The 25,809-nt window shown below is 37.9% G+C and overlaps 1 protein-coding gene and 1 long non-coding RNA gene across 5 annotated transcripts in view; one reads left to right on the plus strand and one right to left on the minus strand.

Annotated features, from left to right (window-relative positions):
- Positions 1–25,809, minus strand: part of PRIM2 (DNA primase subunit 2) — a 295,574-nt gene that overhangs the window by 47,147 nt on the left and 222,618 nt on the right. The window lies entirely within an intron of this gene.
- Positions 11,752–25,809, plus strand: part of LOC114484198 (uncharacterized) — a 19,348-nt gene continuing 5,290 nt past the window's right edge. Inside the window, exon 1 of the long non-coding RNA XR_003676801.2 lies at positions 11,752–11,823. This is a non-coding gene — a long non-coding RNA (uncharacterized lncRNA). The remainder of the gene's footprint in view (positions 11,824–25,809) is intronic.

Below are 25,809 nucleotides of genomic sequence, written 5' to 3' on the forward strand. Positions count from 1 at the left end.
TTTCCAGGTGTCCACCTTCACAACTCAAAGGAACAACTGTAAGGCTCACATGAGAAGAGGGGGTGAGAACCAGGTGGAAACACTCTTTTCCGCCTTGGCTCCTCCATTCCACTCCAGCCAGCAACGGGAAATGCCAGAAAATCAACACCAGGCCTGAAGGTGGTTGAGTGGAAGTTGGCAACCTTCCAAATTAGTCCTGTGGCACTGCAATCTGCATTTCTGCTCAAGTCAGCAGCAAATGATTTTCAGGGCCACTGTGTTACCAGTGGAACTCAAGAAACACGATAAAGCAGGCGCATCCTCATCCTGCTCCTACCCGTCTCTTTCAGAGTCTCCCTCACAAGTCTCCCTCCCACCCCAGCTCCACCTGGGGCCCAGCGACTGCATCGTATTACATTTTTAACAGTATTCACACCCAAATCCTCTCAGAGGTCATGAGTAAACCTCTAACTGCCATGAGCAGTGCATGGTCTTCCTTAGAATAAAGTCCTTCCTACCAAGAAAAGCCCGCAGACCAAGTATTACTCCCACTGTCAGAACATCAAAACCTGCCTTTCATAAGTCAAGCTTAGCTTGCACAGTAAAGTGAGAATGGTTGCAAACCAAGTACCCTTCAGAGAGAGATTTATATTCAAAAAGGAAAATCTTCTTGACCGAAGTGAGGCAAAACAACCATATATATGTGGGCAGAGAACAGGGTAAGGATATGGTAATTTTTAACAAAGACAATTTCAATCCCTTTTTGGCGAGTTGTTTCCTACTCACAAGAATTTGGAATTCTAATTTACATATTTAAAAACACACAGAGGGCAGGTCTGCCAACTACAAAGGGCCCTCCTTCAATGCCCAGATCCAGCATCCCACACATCATCACGAGGGGCCCCAGGAAGTTTAGCTGCCACAAGTGCCAACAGGAAGGCACAGCTCAGCAGCAGGACCACACGTGTAAACAGACCTGCACTTGAGGAAGGGCGTGAAACCACCCATGGTCTCTCCTTGACACACATTCTTGCTGACTCTCCTACAGCTTGTGATCGTTGATTATCTCTTCTCTTGTCACTTCCCTAAAGCTTTACTTACAATGTTAATAAGCAGAATGCATGCCATAGGCATTTAATACATAATGCCCACCTTTTAAATGCTTACTTAAAAAATTACTCAATTATTTGTAAAACTAATTTTGTAATCAGTCACCTACAGATTGCAAATACTTCTCTTTAACTCTTAACTTTAACCACAGTTTAACTCTTTGAGGTCACTGAAACATCATATACATTCTAACCAAACAACACACTGAAGGAGACTTAGAGACCAAAGGCTGATAGTTAAGACAAGTGCTTTAAGTCTAATACCTGAGTTTAAATCTTGTCTCTACCACATGTTAGCTGTGTGACCTTGGGCAGGTGACTCATCGTCTTTATAACAATTCCCTTACACAGTATATAAAAATAAAGGAGTAGGGGCTTCCCTGGTGGCGCAGTGGTTGAGGGTCTGCCTGCCGATGCAGGGGACGCGGGTTCGTGCCCCGGTCCGGGAGGATCCCACATGCCGCGGAGCAGCTGGGCCCGTGAGCCATGGCCGCTGAGCCTGCGCGTCCGGAGCCTGTGCTCCACAACGGGAGAGGCCACAACAGTGAGAGGCCCACGTACCACAAAAAATAAATAAATAAAAATAAAGGAGCAATACTTCACATGCAGGGTTGGTGTGAAGATGAGCTAATAGCTCATCTTCATAAAGCACGTGGCATAGCTTCTAGCACAGAATAAGCTTTGAATTGAATATATTTTTAAGTTATCAATATCAAAAAAACAACCCAATCAAAAAATGGGCAGAAGACCTAAACAGACATTTCACCAAAGAAGACATACAGATGGCCAACAAGCACATGAAAAGATGCTCAATGTCGCTAATCATCAGAGAAATGCAAATCAAAACTACAGTGAGGTATCACCTCACGCTGGTTAGAATGGCCATCAGCAAAAAGTGTGAAAACAACAAATGCTGGAGAGGGTGTAGAGAAAAGGGAACATTCCTACACCGTTGGTGGGAATGTAAACTGGTGCAGCCACTATGGAGAACAGTATGGAGGTTCCTTAAAAAAATTTAAAATGTTCACATCCTAATCCCTTTCCATGGAGAACATTTTCAGTTCTAGACTCGAGAACATGCATATTTTTCTTTCCTTCAAATTTCCTCTGAGGCAGCATCACACTAAAATTTTAAAATTTTGATTTCCCATTTGTAAGAAAATAAAAAATAGTGAAATGCTAAAAATCCACAGAAAAATTATTGAATAAAATGATCCTATGTAATTTTATAAGGTGGTTGATTAAGCAGATCACTTTCAGTGGAGCCAATAGATCAAAAGAAAGATCAGCTGTGTATCAAAAACCTGCCATAATCCTCAGAGGGAAGTGGAGAGCTTTGTGTCCATGAACGCAGGTGGTGTGGGCTTAGTGGGTTGGTTTGTCTTTCATATTCTGCTATAAGGACTATACCCAAACGGACTCAGAAAACAAGACTTGAGGGTCTTCTGTGACCTGGGGTTCTGTGATCTCCATCATTCTAACTGTATCTATTCATTCAGATATTAAATAAAGAACATCATTTCTAAATTCCTAATGGAGAATTTAGTACAATTTTACTACTGTTTTTAGCAATAAAACCAAAGTTATGCTTAGTGATGTTTCAATAATAATAGCTTACATTTCCACAGATCTTTAGTGGTGATGAAATGATTCTTCTTAGACCCTTTACTACTTGTACGGTATGGAAGTTAGGTATCCCTATTTTATAAATATGCAAACCAAGATTTCAAGAGGTCAAATGATTAGTTATTTCAATTACTTAGTAGAAAAGAGACGGAATTTAAAATCTTAGTCTTTTACTTTCTAGAAACTACAAAATTATAAATGGAGAAAATTAATAAATAAATACAGGCAACTGTCAGTTATCCATGGCAAACATGCATCTGTAGCCTGCTTCCCTGCTGTCACTCAGTGGCTTCAGGGACATCTGAAAGTCACACTGAACCACAGTTAAACAAAATGTTTCTGATTCTACTGTATACCAGGGAAAAGAGTCTACTCTCAAAGAAATGTTAACTCTAACAAGCCACTCACATAGCATTTATTTAGTTCCTAATTTACTATGATTTTAGAATCATTAAAAATGGTAAATTTGAAGTTAACCATCTGAAATAAAGAAACACTAAAAAGTATTTCATCATGCTTCCAAATTACCAGGCACTCTTTTTTTTTTTTTTAATATATCTATTTATTTTTGGCTGGGTTGGGTCTTCATTGCTGCATGCGGGCTTTCTCTAATTGCAGTGAGCGAGGGCTACTCTCCCTTGCGGTGCGCGCGGGGTGCTCCCTGCAGTGGCTTCTCTTGTTGCAGAGCACAGATGGGCTCTAGCCACGCAGGCTTCAGTAGTTGGGGCATGTGGGCTCAGGTTGTGACTTGTGGGATCTAGAGTGCAGGCTCAGTAACTGTGGCGCACAGGCTTATTAGTTGCTCTGCAGCACGTGGGATGTCCCTGGACCAGGTTTCGAACCCATGTCCCCTGCATTGGCGGGTGGATTCTTAACCACTGAGCTACCAGGGAAGCCCTAGGCACTCTTGATATTTGTCCCCTCTACCATTCTAGGTGGCACATGACAAGGAACTGTGGTACAAAATCAGGGAAAAGGGGGTATGAAAGCAGAGAGGAAGGATGCAGTACACAGCATCGCTCATCTCCCTGGCACCTGGACCTGGAGTTTCAGCAAATGTAGTTTCCTCATCAGTCGGAATTTAAGAGCTGGAGCAGGCGTCAACCAACATCTAATGCAGCCCTGAGGGTGTAGGAAAGCAAGGAGCAGGGGGTTTAGTCCTCAACCACAGGGCGAGTGAGGGAAAGAACCCTTGTCTCCGCACTGCCTACTTTGCGTACTTCTCGGTCTAGGCTGTAACCAAGGCCAGCGTGAAGCCTAGCAAACTGCAGCTGTTCACGAGGCTGAACCACTGAGCATCTTCCTTGTACATATGCTCATCAGATCGCCCCACCAGAGGACCAAAAGCAAATCTTATACTGATCATTCTGTTAGTTTTCAGTGACAAAGGAGAGTTGGCAAATTCCCATTGCTAAATACCATATCTTAACATTATTTAAATAGAGGCCTTGACAATTCAACTGAGAGGAGATGGGCTGGGAGAATCGTGAGGTGGGCCACTAATCAGCCTTTTATCACCTTAAACAACAAGGCCCTACTGCACAGCACAGGGAACTATATATTCAGTATCTTGTAATAAACCATAATGGAGAAGAATATGAAAAAGAATGTGTGTGTGTATACATATATATATATATATATATATATATATATATATATATATATAAAGAACCGAATCACTTTGCTGTATACCTGAAACGAATACAACATTGTAAATCAACCATACTTCAATTTAAAAAAAAAAAAAAGGAAAAAAAGATTTCCAACTGTTCAGACAGTTTGCCCGATACTAGGAAAGAACAGATTAGTGATAGAATTTTCAGCATCCCACCTGGAACGCTTGTTTTAGAAAATCTGCTTTATTCACTGGTATGGATGCCACCAACATAACAGTGAATGAAAATTTATTAAAATTCCAAATATAATTTCCCAACATTTGAAGACAGAAACCACAGACAAACCTTCATTCACTAAAAGCATTTACTGAATCACATACTTATAGCCTAAAAGACTAAATTTAGTAGCCCTTAAAAGGTGGCCAACTTAGTCTCTATCTCACTGGTAGCTAAAGAGCCAACATCAAACAAACCCCAACAGAAAAGCAAAGGAGCAGGGTGCCTGATGCTATGGTCCAAGACGAGCTGGCTCAGCCCACATAAACTGGTCTTTTCACTCACTGGAAACGAGAGAAGCAAACTGAAAACATTGTCGAAGCCTGCAATCAGCGACCACAAAGAAGTGAGCTGATAAGAGCTTCTCATTGCTCAAGGAAAGGCTCCCTCTTCATAGACATAGTACTGATTTTTTACAAACATTTTGAAGTCAAAATAAATGTACATTTATTTAACTTCTGCTAGATCAGTTTTATCCTATTTACTCGTTTTCCCATATTTAGTTTTTGTCAAAAATTTCTTCATACTTTGCTTTTCTACATTATGTTATCTGGGTACTTAATCCACAGTGTTAGTATTTTCTAGAACTGAATTTCTATTATGACAGAATTTTAAAGATCTAGCTTTATCATTAAAAAGATGTCTCAAGATACTGTTTATAACCTACTGTGCATATTATGTGCAATAAATCTAAGGTTCTGAAGAGCTGCCAGGATGACTGCAAAAATATAACTCTTACATCTTAACATCTTACAGATGTTAAGAAATATCTAAATATTTTTATAATAAACACTTAAATATTTACATATATAGATATATTTCAATGATATCTTTCTGGGTGCATAAAGGTTCAGAATTGTCATATATTCCTGGTGGAGTACACCTTTTATCAACATATAGAAATATAACTGTTTTCCTGTTTAATAGTTTTTTCTTGAACTGCATTTTGTACAATATTAATATTTTCACTCCAGTTTTCTTTTTGATTCCACTTGCTAGTACTCCCCTCTCCACCTTTATTGTCAATCCTTCTGCATCAGAAAGTCTTGTATAAATAGCAAATGGGTAATTGGCTACTCGTGACCACCCTCTAGTGGTTACTCAGAGCATATGAAAACACTTTTCTATCAGTGTCAAAAATGAATCAGACTCTCTACAAAAAAGACAAGATCTTTAGCACACTCTTACTTGCATCATAATTATAAAATTAGCTCCAGCATAACTGAGGATTAAATGATTTTCCCAGAGTCACAATAATACAGTTAATATTTCACTTATTCGATTCTATGTCATCTTCTAATCATCTAAGTTTGGCTACATAACAGACAACCAAAAGAAAAATTACATTGGATTTTTAAAGGAAATAAATTATAGAATATATCATTCCCTGAAATGACAAAGGGCATGAGATAAAGTTTTAATTTACAGTGGGAAGCCAGATTTTTCCTCTACAATTTCAGGGACAAAAAGAAGATGAATATGGATCTGTTGCCTCCTGTTGTAGGCAAGTGTTTTCTTTCTTTTCTAAAGGTTAGGAACCAGTAATTCCCACTTGGCAAGACTGAATCCCCTAAGGCTGCATCTGGAGATCAAAAGAGAAATACACGAAATATTCTATGAAGAGTTATTAAAAGGTATTTTGAGGGACAGATGGCTACTTTATTTTTCTAGGGAATTAACAAGGCATTTTGGAGAACTGGTTGATTCTAGGACCACGGCAGGGAAAACACAACAGGAGCCCAAAGCATCTTGTGGTGCCAGAGAGGATGTGCTCAGAGAGCACGGGGCCTGCGGAGGGACACCAGGACCAACCTGGGAGAGCGCCCGATGGCCAGAGCTGGAACAATGTGAGCAATAAAGTGAACACCAATAGTAATGAATTGCAGCCCGCAAAGTGCAATGTATAATTCACAGAGTAATGGACATGTACTGATATAAACAACTGACTAAATAAATAAACGGGAAGAAGAGACAGCTTTTCGGTTACAGAAGAATTCAAACTGATTAAGTGTAGAAGGACAGGGGAAAAGAAAATAACACTTAGAACATCATACTAATAATAGCTGCTGACAAGATCCACCAAGGGGTGCTAAAATTAGTGGGGAAACAGGATATTTACATGGTCTACAATATCTCCCCCAAGATACTTTGAGGAGAAAATAGTAACTCTACAGTGGAGAAGCCCAGCAGATAGCACCTGACCCAAGTGATCAAGGTTAATACCACCAGTAATAAATTATGTTGATATCACATGTCCCTGATATGTTGCAATCAGGAGGAAGCATCACTCCTGTGGGATTCTTGCCAAAAATGGATAATTTCAATCTAAACATAAATAAACCCAAAGTGAGAGATACAGTAAACAAACCCAAAATGAGAGATAACCTTACCAAAAAACTGCCCACTTCCCTGCAAAAAACATCAAGGTCGTGAAAGACCAGGAAAGACAGAAACTGTCCCAGGTGCGATGCTGGGTGGGACCTCGAAGAGCAAATGGACGTTAGTGAGAAAACTGGTGACGTGTGAACAAAATCTCCAGCTAACGGAGATTAGCTCTCTGATTAATGTCCAATTAACCAACGTTAACTTGTTGGATTTGAGAACTGTATAACAGTTATGTAAGATGTTATTTCCAGGGGAAGCTGGGTGGCACATGGAACTCTTGGTACCATTTTTGCAATTTGTTTGTACATCTAAATTTTTTTTTTCAAAATAAAAAGTTTATATACCAGGCAATGGACTAGGCATAACATTGACTATCTCATTTGATTCTCCTAACAATTCTGCAAAATTAGTGTGATTATCTTTATTTTACAGCCTGGAAAATTGAGATTTGGAACTATTAAATGAAATGTTCAAACACACACAGTAAAACGTTGTGTCAGGACTGAAGCCACTTTGTGAGTTGCTCAGTGTCCATGTACTTTCCATCATGTTATGATAAACACATGGAAATGCTCTTATTTACCCAGGAAACACAGGTCATCTCCTCTGAAACTAGATTAAAATTTTTAAAGGTCAACAATGCTAAAAATAGCAGAAACTATTTTTAGAATTTAGTGTTAATTTTCAATTTGCTTAAAATATGTGGCATTAGGGAGAAAAAAAAGGTTTTCTACCATAATACTAAAAGGCAAATGTCTATTTAAGTAAAGCCATTTTAATCTCCTGTAACACCTAGCAAGTCTTGCAGAACTCCACAAACTACATTACACCGTTATGCCTCCCGACATGAAGTATAACAAAGGGTGGTTGGTTATAAGGGTCGTTCAACTTTAACAGGCACAGGTGTTTTCTTAACTAGTTCACAGGTATCTAGCATGGAAAACTCAAGTGAATTTTCATACTTATTTCAGTGGTTTTTTTCCCCCTGGCAACATTATACCATTTACATATATAACCATAAAAGTATTATTTAATACAAAGAAGAAGAATATCAAACTCCAGGGAAGTATCAGAGAAATAATAAAATATTCACGATGGAGGAGAAACTTCCCTCTTTCCCCTTTTATTGATATGTTACAGGCACCACAGTAATGATAAGTTACTTCATCTTGTGAATTATGGTTAAGAATCAGAATTAAAGTCTCAAAACAAAGTGGCTGCTTTCTCATAACCAAATGTAACTAAACTGAATTACTGATGGATGGCGTCCTCAGCAATGCAGGAAGACAGCTCTGTCAAGGCAAGACTATGTAAATCTGCTGTATGGCTTCAGGTCATGTTTGCCTCTAACTTTGATGTGACATCTCATTAAGAGACTGAATTTATTTTGCCCTGCTGGGACATGCCAACAGGAAAGGACAACAAGACAAACCAGGAAGATGCATTTTTTTCCCCCAATTCCATCAATTTAAAAAATTTTAAAGCACATATTTTTAAATGTTAGAAGATGCTTTAAACAGCCCAACAAATCTCATCTATTCATTTGCAGGAATTTAATTTGAAAATGAACCTACGAATATTACAATGGACACGGTCCACAGAACAGCTGGGCAAAGACAAAATCAGGTAGTTTGATACAGTTCAACACAAAGTGTTTTGGGTTTTGTTCAAAACAAGATTTTGAAGTCTGTAGTAGCTTAATCAAGAAAAACAAAAACAAAATCAGAAGGCACACAGATTACATTAAACTCTAAATATGAAAATGGCTATTATCCATATTTTATATGCAATTCTCACCTCTTTTAAAGAGTGAATTTTCAAACCACTCAGTGATTATTATCTCATTTATTTTCACCACATCACTGAAGTATGTAAGAACAGTTAACTTATTGCACTTCCTGATGGATATCTGAGTTCCCCAACAGCAAACCTGAAACCACAACCTAGCTCTGTTGATCCCGATCTGGAGCACGTTCACTGAATCCTAACACGTCTCAGCCATTCACCATGTGGATGAAGGACACAGAATAGCCTGGCCCAATGTATTAGAGCAAACACATCACAGTTGTGTTTAGCGGCCTACCAGGCTCCATTCTCATGACTGGGTACATTTCAAAATTCAACACATAAAAATCACCATTTGGTGCTATAGAAATTACTGTCTTATTTACTGGCTCTATTATCTTAACAGAGAAAGAGAGAGAGAGAGAGAGAATCTTGAGCTAGGTCACAGATCCATGATCCTTCTGGCTGTGATTTCTATCTACAGGGCAGACCACATAATATCTAGGTGTACTGTTTATTCACCTATTTGGCATCCGAGTGGAGGCGTAGTGAAGGCAGTTAGATATCCTAGATAAAGAGAGGTCTGGCTGGAGAACCCGTTAGAATGTCAACTCCATGAAGGCAGGAATGGTGTCCACTTTGCTAACTTCCATGCCTTCAGCTCCCACAACACCTGGCAAATGCCAGAGGCCCTGTAAATACTAAGTGGGACCAAATGCAACTGCTATGACATTACATATGTTTGTTCTTTGTAAATGGCAACTTCATATGGTTCCATCTAATACTTATCAAACAGATGATAAACTATAATTTTTCATTTCCATCTGTCTTCTGGGCATGAGCTAGAAAAAGAATGGCAGCAGCAGAGTGGAGGTGCGGAGGGTGGTCCTTGTTCCTCAAAGACCTCTGGGGTCTCAGGCTCCCTGTTCACGCCTAGTGCATTATAGGCACTGAAGAAACATTTATTGTTAGTGGTGATGATGCCAGTAATTACCTTTTCCTGATATTTCCTGTAAGTAATTACTAGAAAGTTAAAGACAGCCACTTGTAAATTACACAAGCACTTGACTTTGAATACATTTATGATACCTTTCTGAGTACTATAATCACCACTTTGTAGGAAAATAACTGAGTGACAGATGGATTATTTCTCCAAACCATAGCAAAAGAGTAGAGAAATAAACTCAAAGTCCCCAAATTCACTTCTGTGCTCAATTCATTACAACCTGCCTCTATCACCAACTATATAGAAATATTAGATATGTATAATTATGCTCCTAAAGTAGTTAATGACATTAAGGGATTCTCCCCCTTTAACTATTTCTATGCTATGCCACATTTAGAACTTCTGAAAAAAAAATCCCATTGCTTACAATTTTGCCTGCATAGTTACCTAGGTAGATGTAGATTATCACGTGAAACACCTCTCTTACACACGCACACACAAATATGACCTTTAAATATATATATATGAATAATGCCTTAAATTACCATATTGCTACAAAAAATTTCTTGAGTAGCTATCTTTTTCAGTTTCTCATGTCATAAATTCAGCATTTACTAGAAATTATCATTTTCCATTTCTGTTTTACAAAGAAAAGCAGTTCCAGAAATAAGAACTCCTGGTAAACATTAATTCAAACTTGATGATCTACATGACAAGGTAATAACAAAAAATAAAGCTGTGGATAGCTGCGAAAATCTCAGCATGATACTCTGACATGACAACTTTTAGGAGCCCAAGTCTACTGGCTATTTACTATGTAGATTAATTTTTTTCTTTTAATCTGAAAGCTGCCTCTGGTATTCGATACAGCACACAAATGAGCAGAACAGTAATGAGAAGCATAACACATGTAAAATTACAGGAATAATAATATTTTGATGTGTGGCTTTAAGGAGTAATTTGTTGAATACGAATAATCCCCAAATCAAGCGGGTGCACTTAATTTGTTTCTAAAGAAATAAAAGCACAGTATCACTTTCGAAACTTAAATAGTAGCAGATCATGAGAACCTTTTCAACAAGCAGCTGCAGCATCAGCTGATTTCTATAAATGCTGAAGAACGTGTTTTGTCTTCTAATACTAAATGATCCACATTTCACAACACTCGCTGCCCTGTGTTAGGGCAATGAATGTACTCATCACGTGGTTTGGGATTCTCTTCCTCAGCTGTATAACATCCAATCCAGACAGTGAATTGTGATGGCAGGGACTTCTGTTTCTTTACATCTCTCTACCTTATGCCCACTACCCTTGATATTGAGGGTCTCCAGAAATTACAAATTAAATTCCATAGGTATGCACATAAAATAGCATATAAATGTGTAATGAACTGTCTGAATTCCTTAAAGCCTCAGAGGATGATTATCTACCCTTCCCTTCTATTATGAAAACATCATGCCCCGAAAAGCTGCAGAATCAAGCCACCTGACCAACAAGCACAAGCTGTTTAGCTCCTAAATTGTGGTGACACAATGTACAAAGGAAAGTCACCTGAATTCCACCAAGGGAAAGAAAATGCACTAAAACCCATCTCTTCTCTCTCAGCTGAGCCTTCATTCAATAGTAAAACAAGTAATCTCAAACTCCACGGTTTTGGCTGCTGCTCAACACCAGGCCATTCAACTGGGGACTGAAAAAAGCAAAATAAAAAGAAGCTTTAATCTGCCTTTTCTTCTCTTTTTACTATACTACACTGACAGCATCTTGTTCATTAATTAAACTTTTTTCCTTAAAGAAATAGACTGCAGAGTGCTATGCTGGACACTGGAGAAAGAAGGCAGAAAATAAAGGCACAGTTTAAAAGAAAATCAAGGGTTTTAAAATTCTAGTTAGAGATGCAAAATATTCACTGATAAGACAAACACAGAGAAACATTTCAACAAATACAGAGTGAGACAGACGTGAAGAAGTTAACACTCACAGCAGGACCAGGGGTGGCTGGAGGTCACACACACAGACAACACAGGAAGTCAGGATGGCGCCGTTCTGGTGACTCAAGGAGGTGACCTGCATTGTGCATTTTCACTCATCTCCTAAGGAGGTAGGTTCTGATTTTAAGTCTTTGGAAACTATGAACCTGGCTAATAACAACTGTAATTTGCCAATCTGCCAGGTAGCTCACAAACAAGTTTTGGTTTTGTGAGCCTCACTTGCATTGTATTTCATACTTAAGAAAAGAATGTATTCACTGCTGTTTGCTCTAATAAGAGTCAGTGTAGAAAGATCATAGGGGGAAGAAAAACCCATAACTCTTATTCATCACCTAATTGATACGTAGGAACTCTTGCTTTATAATAATTTAAAGAAAATATGTCATTTCCAATGTTGCCGCTTTAAAACTCAGTAACAATAAAATTCTAAGTTTGTGCAAAATCTTCTGACAGAGATGACAGGTGGTCGCTAAAGTGAAGTAACTGAAAGTTTAAAAAAAATAAGAAAATGCTTTTCATGTATTTTTGATTTGGGTTTTTGATACCTCCATACAAGAGACTAGAGGAACACTGGCATTCTTTATTATTTTATCATTATGTAAATCAAATAGATTTTCTTTTCCAATGAAATTCTATGCATGAATTGTCAATGTGAATATCTTGGGGGCAAAAAACTTATAGAAATGATGCCAGTTTGATGGTAGTTTCAATTTAAAAAATGCTCTTCAGCTTTACAACGTGAAGATTAAGAAACTTTATGCACCTTCTTGAGGTCTCTCACTAAAAACTGACAACCAGTGTGAACTATATCTTCTCATCCTTGAAACAGTGTCCAAAGCTCAAATTCAACAATAATCTTGAATTCATATTCCAACATTTGTGTTCTGCTTTCTGGCAAAGAAAAGTTATTTTCTAACCACAGTAACAGCCATCCTTTATTGAGTGCTTGCTCCATTCTAGGTACGTTTTTACATATTTTATTTTGCCTAAGTCCTAACAACACTTAGAAAAAGGCTTCAGTCCCATTTAATAGACAAGGGACTAAGGTTTAGAGAAATAAAGCAACTTACTTCACAAAGCCTGCACAGCTGGTCAGTAGTGGAACTCAGATCTAAATTCAGGTCTGACTAACTCTAAAGCACTTGCTCTGAAAGTGTTTGTTTTTTTTTTTTAAATCAAATTAATGTGTTTCAAATCTGAAATATAAAATGTAACAAGTACATATGATAATCACATATATGTGGAATCTAAAAAATAAAACAAACTAGTGAATATAATAAAAAAGAAAAAGACTCACAGATATAGAGAACAAACTAGTGGGTTACCAGTGGGGAGAGGGAAGAGGGAGGGCAAGATAGGGGTAGGGGATTAAGAGGTACAAACTATTATGTGTGAAACAAATACGCTACAAGGATATACTGTACAACACAGGGAATACAGCCAATATTTTATAGTAACTATAAATGGACTATAACCTTTAAAAATTGTAAATCATTATGTTATACACCTGTAGCTTAAATAATATTGTACATCACTATATTTCAATTAAAAAAAATTTAACCAGCATATAACAGTATTATCAAAGTACGATTATTCCTCCTATTTTCCTAGATTGAAAAGTAGGCACCACCGTCAATTATTCTTTTAGATCATACTGTTCATACATCAGACATACCATGAATAACTATACCAAAAGTTATGTTTAGTTATAAGATTAGATCTACTTTGTGTAAGTAAAAAGTTAAATCAACTTTACTAACAGAAACACAACATTTTTACAACATTCTTCAAAAACTGTCATGAGATTTGACATTTTGAGCATATAACAAGAGGCTGCTGTGAATTACAGGATATGAAATGGTCACAGTGGCATACCTAGCTCCTTATTATCATGTAGGACAAGATATTTTATTTTTTGAACAAAAATCCCAATGCTTTACTTCCAATCATGAAATTAAGTCAATTATAGAAAATATGTTGAATGGCATGGTTTATTTTCCGCCTAACTAAACTTCAGTTTTATAGACAAAAGGCTGACGAGAATCCTTAGTTTATCTAGGACATCCTGGAAAGCCACTTAATACCTTCTTTTCATTAAAATCCCCAGAAAGCAATTAATCCTTTCAATGTTAAATACCCAAGTATTTTACACCACTTACAATCAGAAAAATTATCTGAATGTTAGAAAACAATGCTGTTTATAGGTACCAAGAGAAAGTCCTCAGATTATAGAGAATTGTGATGGACAAGATTACTGACAGTGAGTGGGAAAACACAATCAAGTTCATAGATCCTAGAAGGAAATTGAAGACATTTGTTAAATGATCACAAAAGAAATGGTAAGAAATCATTTTCCACTCCACAATACTGATAAGGTATGAAACCAAAAAGCTAAAAGAAAGGCATCTGGCTTGTACTATAAACCTACATAAAACAGAATTTTAAAAGGCTTATTATACACAGCTCCTTCACATGCGTTAACTTCGGTTCCTCACATTTTCCTAGATAAGTGTTTCTATTACCTTTCTTAAAGATGCTGCCAAGGCTGGGCAGCTGCCATGATGAATTAATGAATTAAAAAGGTGGTTTCTTGTGCACACACCATTCATGTCCATGTCCACGAGAAAACAATGGGCAAGGATAGCTCACAGAGCTAACCGAAGCCAAGAGTGAGAATGAAAAGAAAGCGGGAGGCTATGAATTCACCTTAGAATTCACAAGCAGAAACTGAACTTTAACATACAAGTATTTCTCATTTAATTATACTTTTACTTCCATAACTTTATGTTCAAATTCTAATTTTTTAAAATGCCTAAGTAATGAACACAGTATATGAAAGGAAAGATCTTAAGTATAAATGAAATGTAAGCTTCGAACTTCCTTATTTTCATTATCGATGTTTTGCTTTCAAGAAAAGTCAATATTGTTCACTTAATTTTCCAACACTGACTTTTAATTAATATTATTAACATAAAAATAAAATTACTAGAAACTGACACTCTCCGCAAATGACACATGCTAGTTAATATTTACAACTTCCTCCTTCTACCAAAAGGGTTCAGTTCCTTTCACAGTAATATGCACAAAATGACGATCTTTTAAAGCAAACAACAACAGCAGTGACCACGCACAGAGCACCTACGTGTGCCTGGCCGTGTGCTGGGCACCTGGCGGACACTATCACTGCTCCTCACAAGAACCAACGCAAACTAGGGATTACTGTTCCCACACAGAGATGAGGGCACAGGACAGGCCTCCGGGAAGGCAGCTCCTCTTGACCAAGATCATAAAATGAACCAAGTCAAACCTTAACAGACCAAGACAAGCATCATCACCCTCCTTCACAACTGGTACAGCCCATCTCCGATGCTCTAGCAATCTGTACTTGAGAATACTCACTTCAAGAAACTTACTTAACCTTTGATCCTCACAGAAAAAAAAGCAGGTATTATTTCCTTCTTTTTGTAGAAGAGAAAGTAGAGGTGCAGAACTCCGTAAGCAGAGGCCAGGGGCTGTTCTGTGACCTTTAGCCTTCAGATCCAGTGTTCCTTTGGACACTCCGGCCCTGCCAGAAGTTGGAGAGAGGTGTGTTTGCATCAGAAGCCCTGGGCTGGCGCAGCCCCTTGGAGACTGAGAGCTCGCTGATCTGCACATTTACTCACATACTTGCTGATCGTTTTTATTATTCCCTTAATAGCTCTGTAAGAATAGAAATTTATATACATTTTCCTTTATTTGAAAATCAAAACTGTTAAAATTAAAAAGCTATGATTACTGTGCCTAATGGTATTCTATTCAATCAGAACTTTCTATAATGGCGTTCCATTCCCAAAAACAGAAATTCTGGGGCATGTGGTAAACAAATAATACTGAAAAGCTGGCTTAGGGAATAAATAGTGTTTTCTTTCACGGAAATGTAAACACAGGCCTGCAAACCTGGAGCTCTGTGCATGCTGCCTCTTCCTACTTCAGGCTGGGTGATACAATCTCACATAAATAATGAGCGGAGACTGATAAAAACAGCTGGAACTTTACAGTAACCAAACCAAGCTACTCACTGCATTTGGGTCACACCATAACAAATCATATTATTGGTCATGGACAAAAAAATCTGCCTACTATACATCTAAAAAATTGGACCACTGTACCCATTCTGATTCACATGGCCAAACAGAACGCACTTTCAAATACTCAGAAAAATTTTAAATGAGGTAAAACACATATCTATAGCATAACTGTCCTTTTGAATATGGCTCAAAAGGTACTTGACAACTCAAGAAACAAACAGGGAAAAACCTTTCATAATATTGTACAACAAATCAGAGAAGAAATGGCTGTGAACAAACAAGAATAGTCTACGATCAAATCAAATGCATACACATACCTTCAGTCCAGTCTTAAAATGTCAACCATAAGAAAAATAATACGAAATGATAAAGTTAAAGCAGATTTCACTTCATCTTGAAATATAGAATTATGATTTCCATTGCTTTATAAAATGGTTTAAAATACTCTGCTAAAAGAATCTTTTAAAATTGGTCTTTAAAAATACTCCCAATATAACTAAGACATGACTATAAACACAACTTAAATATAGTGATACTATCTATAACTCTAGCAAGTAGAAAGGTAGGTAATTGAAAGGTGAGGGGCGGAGTGCATTTTGCTTTTTCCACACACTGTACAATATTTTAACCCTGTTGAAAATATGACGTGACACCTTTTCCTACTGTGCTCAGAGAAAAGCTTTAGACTCCAAAAAGAAATATTCTTCACATTGAGAAATTCAATAATAAAATATCTAGGGGACTTCCCTGGTGGCACAGTGGTTAAGAATCCTCCTGCTAATGCAGGGGACACGGGTTCAAGTCCTGGTCCGGGAAGATCCCACATGCCACGGAGCAACTAAGCCTGTGCGCCACAACTACTGAGCCTGTGCTCTAGAGTCCGTGAGCCACAACTACTGAGCCCGCGTGCCACAACTACTGAAGCCCACGTGCCTAGAGCCCGTGCTCCGCAACAAGAGAAGCCACTGCAATGAGAAGACCGCGCACTGCAGTGAAGAGTAGCCCCCGCTCGCCGCGACTAGAGAAAGCCTGCGTGCAGCAACGAAGACCCAATGCAGCCAAAAATAAATAAAAAAATAAAAAATAAAATATCTAAAATGCAGAACATGCAGATAACATACATCTCTTCAATCACTATCCACAAATTCGCTTAATAATTCTATGTGTGTAACTAAAGCTGTAAAACCATGATTCTCTGCAATTACAGCTATCATAGAAATGGGCAGCCACAGTTGCCACTCCTCGGGTTCATGCTATTCTTAGGTCTGCAAAATAAGACCACCTCAATTCTCACCTACCATCACTTTTAAGCATCAACAGCACAACATCATATTATTTACCTAACGATTACTACATTTTTCGAATGTTTGGTTTGGATGGCCAGTAGAATTAAAAATGTTAACTGTGGGATAGTTTTATTTCTGAGAAGCTAAATGGTACTGAGTGCTTATTATATGCAAGCCACTGCTCTAAGCCCTTTCCTTGTATCAACTTCATTTAATCCTTACAACAACCCTTTAAGGCAGATACTGTTAGGATCCTCATTTACAGGCAAGGAAACTGAGCCTGGAAAGGGTAAGCTGCCAAAAGTCAGATTACAGCTGCTAAGAGGTAGAGCTGGAATAGGAATCCAAGTAATTTCATTTCCAAGCACTCGACTGCTCTGGAAAACTATCTCTGTAGTTTATCAGATAAAACTACCTACTCTTTTCTGAATTTATTTGGGGTGGGGGGGAGGACAGAGAGAGTAAAGAGAAATTATCCCAAATCACTCTATTTCTCACTCTTTAACTTCTGAACCAAGAAGAACTTGTACAATGTTGGTCCACTGGTTCCCACTCTTGTGTATCTGAGGCAACCAGAATGGCTATCAAAAACTTCAGTTTGGGGCTCCCCTGGTGGCGCAGTGGTTGAGAGCCCGTCTGCCGATGCAGGGGACATGGGTTCGTGCCCCGGTCCGGGAAGATCCCACATGCCGCGGAGCAGCTAGGCCTGTGAGCCATGGCCACTGAGCCTGCGCGTCCGGAGCCTGTGCTCTGCAACGGGAGATGCCACAACAGTGAGAGGCCCTGAGAAAAAAATTTCAGTTTGATTCTGAGCTACTTAGGTTAGTATGTTAGTGACTTGAGGCAGTTCATTTAACCTATTTGAGATTCAATGCCAAACTTGAAACTGAGATTCAAAAATACTGCCTTCGTTATGAAATAAATACCAAGATAGTGTGGGAACATTCTTTACAGAAGAATTGTAGCTAATAAATGTAGAAATGAAAATAAGATAACTGATTTGGGAAATCAATGGGTATTCAACGGATAAAAACCATTAGATGAAAAGTTAAGGGGAACTTTACAATGGAAGGTTCAGGCTATCAATGTGCCTCCTAATGGGACACAATATGAAAAACAAAGTACCTCTTATGAAGGATTCTTGCCAAAAAGGTTGAATCTGAATTTAGAAAAGTCTTTACAACTAACTCAATTTACAGGAGAAATAATAACAAATTAAATGATACCACAGGAAGCAAACAAATAAATCCAGAATGTGAAATTCTATAGAACTGCTTCATTTCTTCAGTAAGTTATAGACTGATAAAACAAGCAAAAAGAGAAAAAAAAAGAACAAAAGGGGGAGGTAAATAACAGATCACTAAAAGAGATTGATGAGACAACAGCCAAATGTAACATATGTAGATCCTACTTCAAAGAAATCAGATGTTAAATATATATATATATTTTTAGGCAACTGGGGAAATTTCAACATGGTCTAGATATCAGATGTTATCAACAAATTATTGCTAATTTTGCCAAGCGGTAAGATAATGGTATTACAATTATGTAAGAAAATGTTTTCTACATATTAAAGTACTATGTAGGTATCGCATGACATAATCTAAAACTTGCCTTAAAACACTTCAGAGAAAATATAAAGAATAAAAAGGGATAAATGAAATTAGAAAAACTAATAATTGTTTGACATATCTTTTTCAAGACACATCAAGAAATTATTTATTTAAAAATTTTATCTTTAATTAGTAACCTTGGGGGGAAAAGTCCCATTGGGACTTAGAGGCAAAGGCAGAGACCCCAAACCGGCTGGTATTCTCTGTCAGGTTGGAGCGGAGTTTGAACCAGGCCAGACCCAATCCAGCTCTGGCCACAGCCTCCTCTCTACCTCCTGGTCCCAGGGTCATTGGTTGCAAACTAGCATATGGGGATTTCTGTTTGTACAAGTTTGAAATTTTTCATAATGTAAAAATTTTAAGAAGTATTTTCTCCAACTGTTTCATAAGTTACTGTGATGATCATTGATTAAAAGTATATAAAAGTAGCTAAAACACATATCAGGTATTTGATGAATGACAGTTTGAAAACTGAATAAAGAGAAAACTTAAAGAATCCATGTTCTAAATAAGGAGTCTGAAACTATTTCTGGCCCACAGGCCAGATCCAGACAACTGCCTGTTTTTGTCATAATGACATCATCTTATCCATATGTTTAGATATTGTTTGTGGGTGCTTGCAGGCTGCATACATCAGAGTAAGTGCAACGAAAACATGGTCCACAAAGCCAAAAATATTTACTATCTCTCCCTGTAAACAAAGTTTACTTACTCCTGTTCTGAATTCTATGATTTCACTATTTGAGAGGAAATTTAGCCTCAAAAGATTTTTAGAACTTTTTTCCTTAAGATTTACCAAGGATTTTCCCTATTTTAGCTTCTCAGAAATAAAAACAAAACTGCCCACAAAGTAGGGTTCAGGTAGCTTCATACTTTTGTCCTATAAATGAATAAGTCATTTCATATCTTCAAGGTAGTTACTTTTCTGCTAAATCTAGACACTTATAATGATAGTAAACAAGCCAAAAAAGAAAAGATGTTAAAAAAAACTTTTTAACTTAAAGAAAAATTACTATGTTACTTCAAGTTCACTGGGTTTAACAAAATTATCCAGGGGAAACAATATATTACATGTTTGCACACATTACAATCAAAGTGTGTTTTTTATTTAGGGAGGGAAGGAAGGAGGAAACTCCTAGACACACACAATGCTGGAATTTCTCTTCATGAATCCAGCAAAGAACACTATACATCCACAGGCCATTTTTTCTAACTATAAACATCTGTATATTTTGGATTAATAGTTTAAACACATTCTTTGGCAGTCTTCAACTCAGCTGACATAACCTTCGGGTACACCCATGAGTTGATTAGTAATTTAAGGCCTGAGAAAAGCAAAGTTTCAGAGGGAAATATACTGAGACATGAATGGGTTTCATATGCAAGTGCACTAGCTAAAGGGCATAATTAAAACGACATTGCTCCTTTAAATCTACATAATTATGTCCCAAAGACATTCTCATTAGTAGCTTTTACTTTGCCACTAAACCAGAAAGGGCCTCAGGGCTACATGGCCGGGAAATAAATATAAAATAAAGCAGTTAAGGCATATACAAGTCAAATAAAATACCTGCACAAGTCAATTACTGAACTTTCCTTTTTTAAGTGATATATGAAATCCACCAGTCAACCATCAATGCTGGCAAGTCCACAACAAAATACACTACCATCATACCGTAGATGACCTTATGTTCCAAATTTCAGAGGAAAAAAATAACCAGAAAAATTTAATAAACTATTTTTAATATTAGAGAGAGAGAGCTGCTTTTTCTGACACTTAACTCAACTGGAAATCTCTCCTAACCAGCACTTTCTTTACTGCACAGTGGTAACTGATGTTCCTAATGACCAGCCTGCAGCAGGTCCAAATCCTGAAGTTCATTCTAAATCATTAAAAAGAAGATGAGATTATGTTCAGTATACTTTGGGTAGTGAGTATAGTTTATAACATTCACATTACTTTAAGATTAGTAATATATCTAAGGTATATAGGGCAACAGGCAATCAAGAGACTGGTCAATTCCAAGTCAGACATTCACAGGGGCCATACTGAGCAACTCTTACATTATGGTCAACAATACACAGGGGAAAAATCACTCCTCTCAAAATCTGGGGCATGAAACTCTACGGGGTATTCAGAGAACTTTTGTCCAAGGGCTTGAAGGAATTTTAAATTGCTTTTAGAGAAAATACTGGCCTAAACAGCGGCCCTTCTTCCCCTGCTCTATTGACAATGATCAAATCTTCTGAGACAAGAGCTGGAAAAGCAATTAGGAAGCTGCTGCGATAATCCAAGTGAGAGATGGTGATGGCGTGGACCAGCGTTTGGTGGCAGGGGTGGTAAGAAGTGATGTACTTCAAGGCTGAACCGAAAGGATTTGCTGAGAGGGTAGGAACAAAAGAAAGAGTCAAAGACCGTATGTACATCAAGGTTTCTGATCTGAGCAACTTAAAGAATGAAACTGCCATTATCTGAGATGGAAAAGGCTGTAGGAGGAGTTGATCTGGGGCAGGCTGGTGGACCAGGGGCTCACTTTTGGAGACTTCAAGTTTGAGATGCTTTCAATATTATCAAGTTTGTATGATCTAGAATGTAGATCCCAAGTAGGCACTTGGCTATCAGGGTCTAGAGCTCAGGCAATAGACTAGGCTGGAGAGATACATTAGAAGCCTTAAAAAAGGGATGCGTTCATCTAGGGATTCAGCATAGATTTTAAAAAAATAAAATAAAACTATGCTGTGTCCTAGGGCACTAAACTATTGAAAACGAGTAATACTGCCTTGGAGATGCTGAATGTCTATGGTATCTATGTTGCCCAGGATCGAGCCCATCAAGTATCCCATGAACTCTTCTGAACCAGTTCTTTAAATTCTGATCAAAGGGTAAAATCATCTTTGCTGCAGCTGAAGAAAGATGGTCATTGTGACATCAACCAGGTGGGACCCTGAGCCTAGCAGGTCCTCAGATACGATTTTGAGGAAGGCACAACTTGCTCCAAGTAAGATGTATGGGCAAGGCCAAGGAAGGGGTCAACCCAAATCCTTGACATGTGCCACCCAAATTCAAATATCCAAATATGTGTGACAAACATGAAAAATCTGAGAGGCACTGATCTAAACCACCTGTGGATCACGTCAAGGCCTAAAAGGTATCTTAAGTGATTACCTAGAAGTTAGCCTTTTGGCGCTCGTTAGAAAACTGAACTCTGCACAGATCTCATCTCAGCACTCATCGCCAACTTTCTTTGGACACCTGACATTCTGGGGCAAAATCCAAACACACATATAAAGCAACCACTCACTTAGATTTTCTAATCTCTCTTCCTGGATTAAGACCACCAGACAGCAGTGAAGCCAGCCTGGTACTTCTCCGTATCCAGCAAGAATACCATCACTGAGACCTAACAACAGGCACTCAGCTTTTACAAGGTTCAGTGTAAGATTCATCCACTGGAGGAGTGGATCTGTGTCTTTAGCCAAACCATGGTGTAAAGGATCCTCCATTATGTTACCAACAGCCTTTATATAAATATTTCATGAGCCATGAAACACTCATGCGTCCCAATGCTACGTGTACAAATCCCATCACCTTTCAAGGTTGGTTCAATTCAAATATCAGTTTCCCCACGGAGCCCTCTCTGAGTGCCCTGGGTGGGTGCAACATCTCACTCTTGAGCTTGCCCTCACGTTGTACTTATCACTTCTTACCTCACATTAAATGAGCACTAAAGGAGGACATTTTATTGATTATCTTCTATACATTAGACACTAATAATAAGCAGTTCACTAAGAGTATTACCATTTAATTCCATTACGATCCTTATTTGAGGGACAAGAAAACTTAAGTTCGGAGACGTTGACTTATCAAAGTCACACAGCTAATAATCAGCAGATGGGGCCCGAGCTCTGGTCTGATTCCAAAGTCTACACTGTCCCTATCAGACCATACTGCCTTTGAAACAAGCTGAACTACTCTGTTCGAGAGGCTAGTGTTTCATTTATTAAGGTATGTGAAAAATTTCCAAGTACCAATAAATGTTACTCAAATTTAAACCGGAAAAAAAAAACAAACCATGGTCTCCACCCCTCAAAAAGCTTATAACTAATTAGAAGGTAATTCAATAGTTGTATTATAATAAGATAAAAGTTCTATCAGTCTGGTACAGACTATTCCTTGAGGCCATGAGGCACATCTTATACATATTTTTTCCCTCACAGTCGTTAAAGCATTGGTATATAGAGAGTTTAAATACTATGAATATGTAACCTCTTCTAGTCTAAAAAAATTAGACTTCTTTCCAAAAATGAGGATCATGGGATTTTCTTCACCCCTCTGCTAAATTTAGGGCTCAGTAATTAAGCTACCTGGTGTTCGGAAATGCCTATTCCTCTGTTTCTTTCAATATTCTGCCTTTCTTTTTCATCTTTCTAAATGAAGAGGACAATTCCATCCATGCAGATCTAGTGTTTGTGTATGGCCTATACAGCAGACAGAAAGATCCTGTAAACCTTGGACCTTTCACTTACTAGGAAACTCACTGAGCTTCAGGGTGTCTCTTTGCAAAATTCAGATAATAATAATGCCCACTTCATATGAATTCCTGAAGACTAAATAAGAATATTTTCATAAAGTGCCAGGCACACTGCAGGAACTCAAATGCTAGCATTCGCTATTTTAACAAATTACTCCAAATGGCTTACACATGCCAGTGGGTAGCAAGTTTACTCTAAATCAGTCAACTTTTCTAAGAGCCATTTAAAATAGTAAATATTTCTAAGGAAAAGAATAACATTTTTTTTAACTTCATATGCCTCTATATCTCTTGTTGATAGCTGTTTTTTTCCTTCACTGTCGATAAACTCTACAAACAGTATAGAAAATGTTCTCCTTTAGGGTTTGGTTTCTCTTTATGAAGAGAAAACACCACAAGCCTCTCACTCTGGCACTCAGGGTCCACTTGTCTAAGGAAAAGCCACCTTATAAGCAACAGTGAGAAGAGCAAGTCATCTGGCTGGAGGGGTTCCCTGAAACAATGATAACTTGTTCCTGATTAATTATACCTTTTAAATGGAAAGCAGGTCTTTATTACTACAGCTAAATTCAAATATGAAGGGAGAGGGGGCAAAAAAAAAAGTAACACATCCGGGAACGTGTAATGAGGAAAACTAATAGCTTGACCTACTAAGACCATTTTCAACCAATGAACACATAGTGAGGAAAGACTACATACGTATACAGCTTTCTCTCCCTGCCACGAGGGTGGGAAGAGGATAAAAGCTTTAAGATAAGGTTTCTACTACTTAGACACTTAAAATCTAGTTGACATTAAAAGGGGTATTGAGGGGGGTAGTCACTGCTGGCTCAGATATTTAGGAAAAGGCTAACACAGGGGCTGGGCCTCAGATGATCAACAGGAATGATTTTTTGGCTCCAACCAACAGTGGCTTAAACGAAATCTAATTCATCCCCAGTGGTACTGAAATTAATTCCATCTAGCTGCCACTGATTATTCAGAATTCTCTCCCTCATCCGAAAGTACCATCTCTCCCTTTTCTCTAGGCAGTAAACTTACCCATCCTACAGGCAGATTTAAATGACCTTTTAAAAAATCACATAAAGTTTTATGAATGACCTTGAATGTGAACATCTAAATTTAACAGAAGTATAGCTTTTAAAACAATATTTACATGTAAATCATCGTGCCATGGACTCCACTAGAAGGAGTTCTCATTACTGGCTGAAATGAAACATAATACAGTTGTAAACAGATTAAATGGCTTACCACAGCCTTATTCAAATTGCATCCTTTGTGTAAAAGGCCTCAAGGTGCAATCAATAAGTTAATAATTAAAATACATAAAACTGTAGCAGATAATATTCACCATAAAATTATGTTAAAATAATGTTTAAGAGTTGACTTATCAGAAAGAGCTCATTATTAAGACAGATTTTTTTGTACTAGTTCTAAAGGCCTATAAATTGGAAAACAACAGTAAGAGATGGAGAATGCCTTAGAGAAGGTACTTTTTGGAAATCATTTTGGCTCTAAGTCTCTGCAGTAAGAATTTAGAAACTGCAGAAATATCTGCCTGAATTTATATGCGGCCAAGGCAACACTTTGAAAGGGATAAAGAAGCAGGAAGAGGGGACAGGAAGTAGCTGTGTTATGACATCCTCGAAATTCCAGGGATCAAGCTAAAGTGTTTCTGTAGTAACATTATCACCAAAGAATGAGGACACCCAGACCTCAAAGCAAGGAGGAGAGTCAAGGTGTTCACAGTGAGTTAACACCAGGCACACCAGGAAGCAAGAGGAAAGGGCAAGCAAAGCACAGGTAACATTAGGAAAAAAGAGAAACCACGCCCACCTGTAAAGACAAAGAATGGGACAAATCCTGGAAAAGCAGGAGAAATATTTTATGATCTCTTCTTTAATTACCTTGAATGAAATCATTTTTGTGAGTGAATATTATATTCAAATATGCTGATAAAATGACCATGTCCTAGATTTATGCTTTTCTAAATACATATTTTCCAGGGGAATTTTTAAGTGGTTTAAAACTGAAGGTAGAAATAAAAGCATAATTGTAGAATTTATCAACGTACATTTTCTCCCCTCTGTCAGTAAAGAAACATCACATCGATGATAAAATCTAAAAACATTGAAGTGGAAAGCATAACTCATTCTTTAAGGGGGTTTAAAAGTATTGTCATTATATCTAAATTACCATATTTATACAAATAAAAATGTCTAATCCACACATTTCCAGTGAAATGTCAGTTTTACCAATCTGACTTTACCTTGACACATGCATTAACTGAACAACACTACTCACCACTACCAGCTAATGATGATGGTGTGTTGTTTCGTAAATGTTTACTCTTTCTGACCAGTGCTTTGTTTTCCACTGCACTAAGTAAATCTACTAGGATAAAATACAATTTCTTTGCAAGGCTTTTACTATTAGAAGGAAAGTATCTGAGATGAACTTTCATCGTGGCTTTTATTTTTTTTATTTATTTATTTTTGTTGTTATGTGGGCCTCTCACTGTTGTGGCCTCTCCCGTTGCAGAGCACAGGCTCCGGACGCGCAGGCTCAGCGGCCATGGCTCACTGGCCCAGCCGCTCC

The sequence above is a fragment of the Physeter macrocephalus genome, chromosome 18 (genome assembly GCF_002837175.3).
Source record: "Physeter macrocephalus isolate SW-GA chromosome 18, ASM283717v5, whole genome shotgun sequence".
NCBI classification, from domain to species: domain Eukaryota; kingdom Metazoa; phylum Chordata; class Mammalia; order Artiodactyla; family Physeteridae; genus Physeter; species Physeter macrocephalus.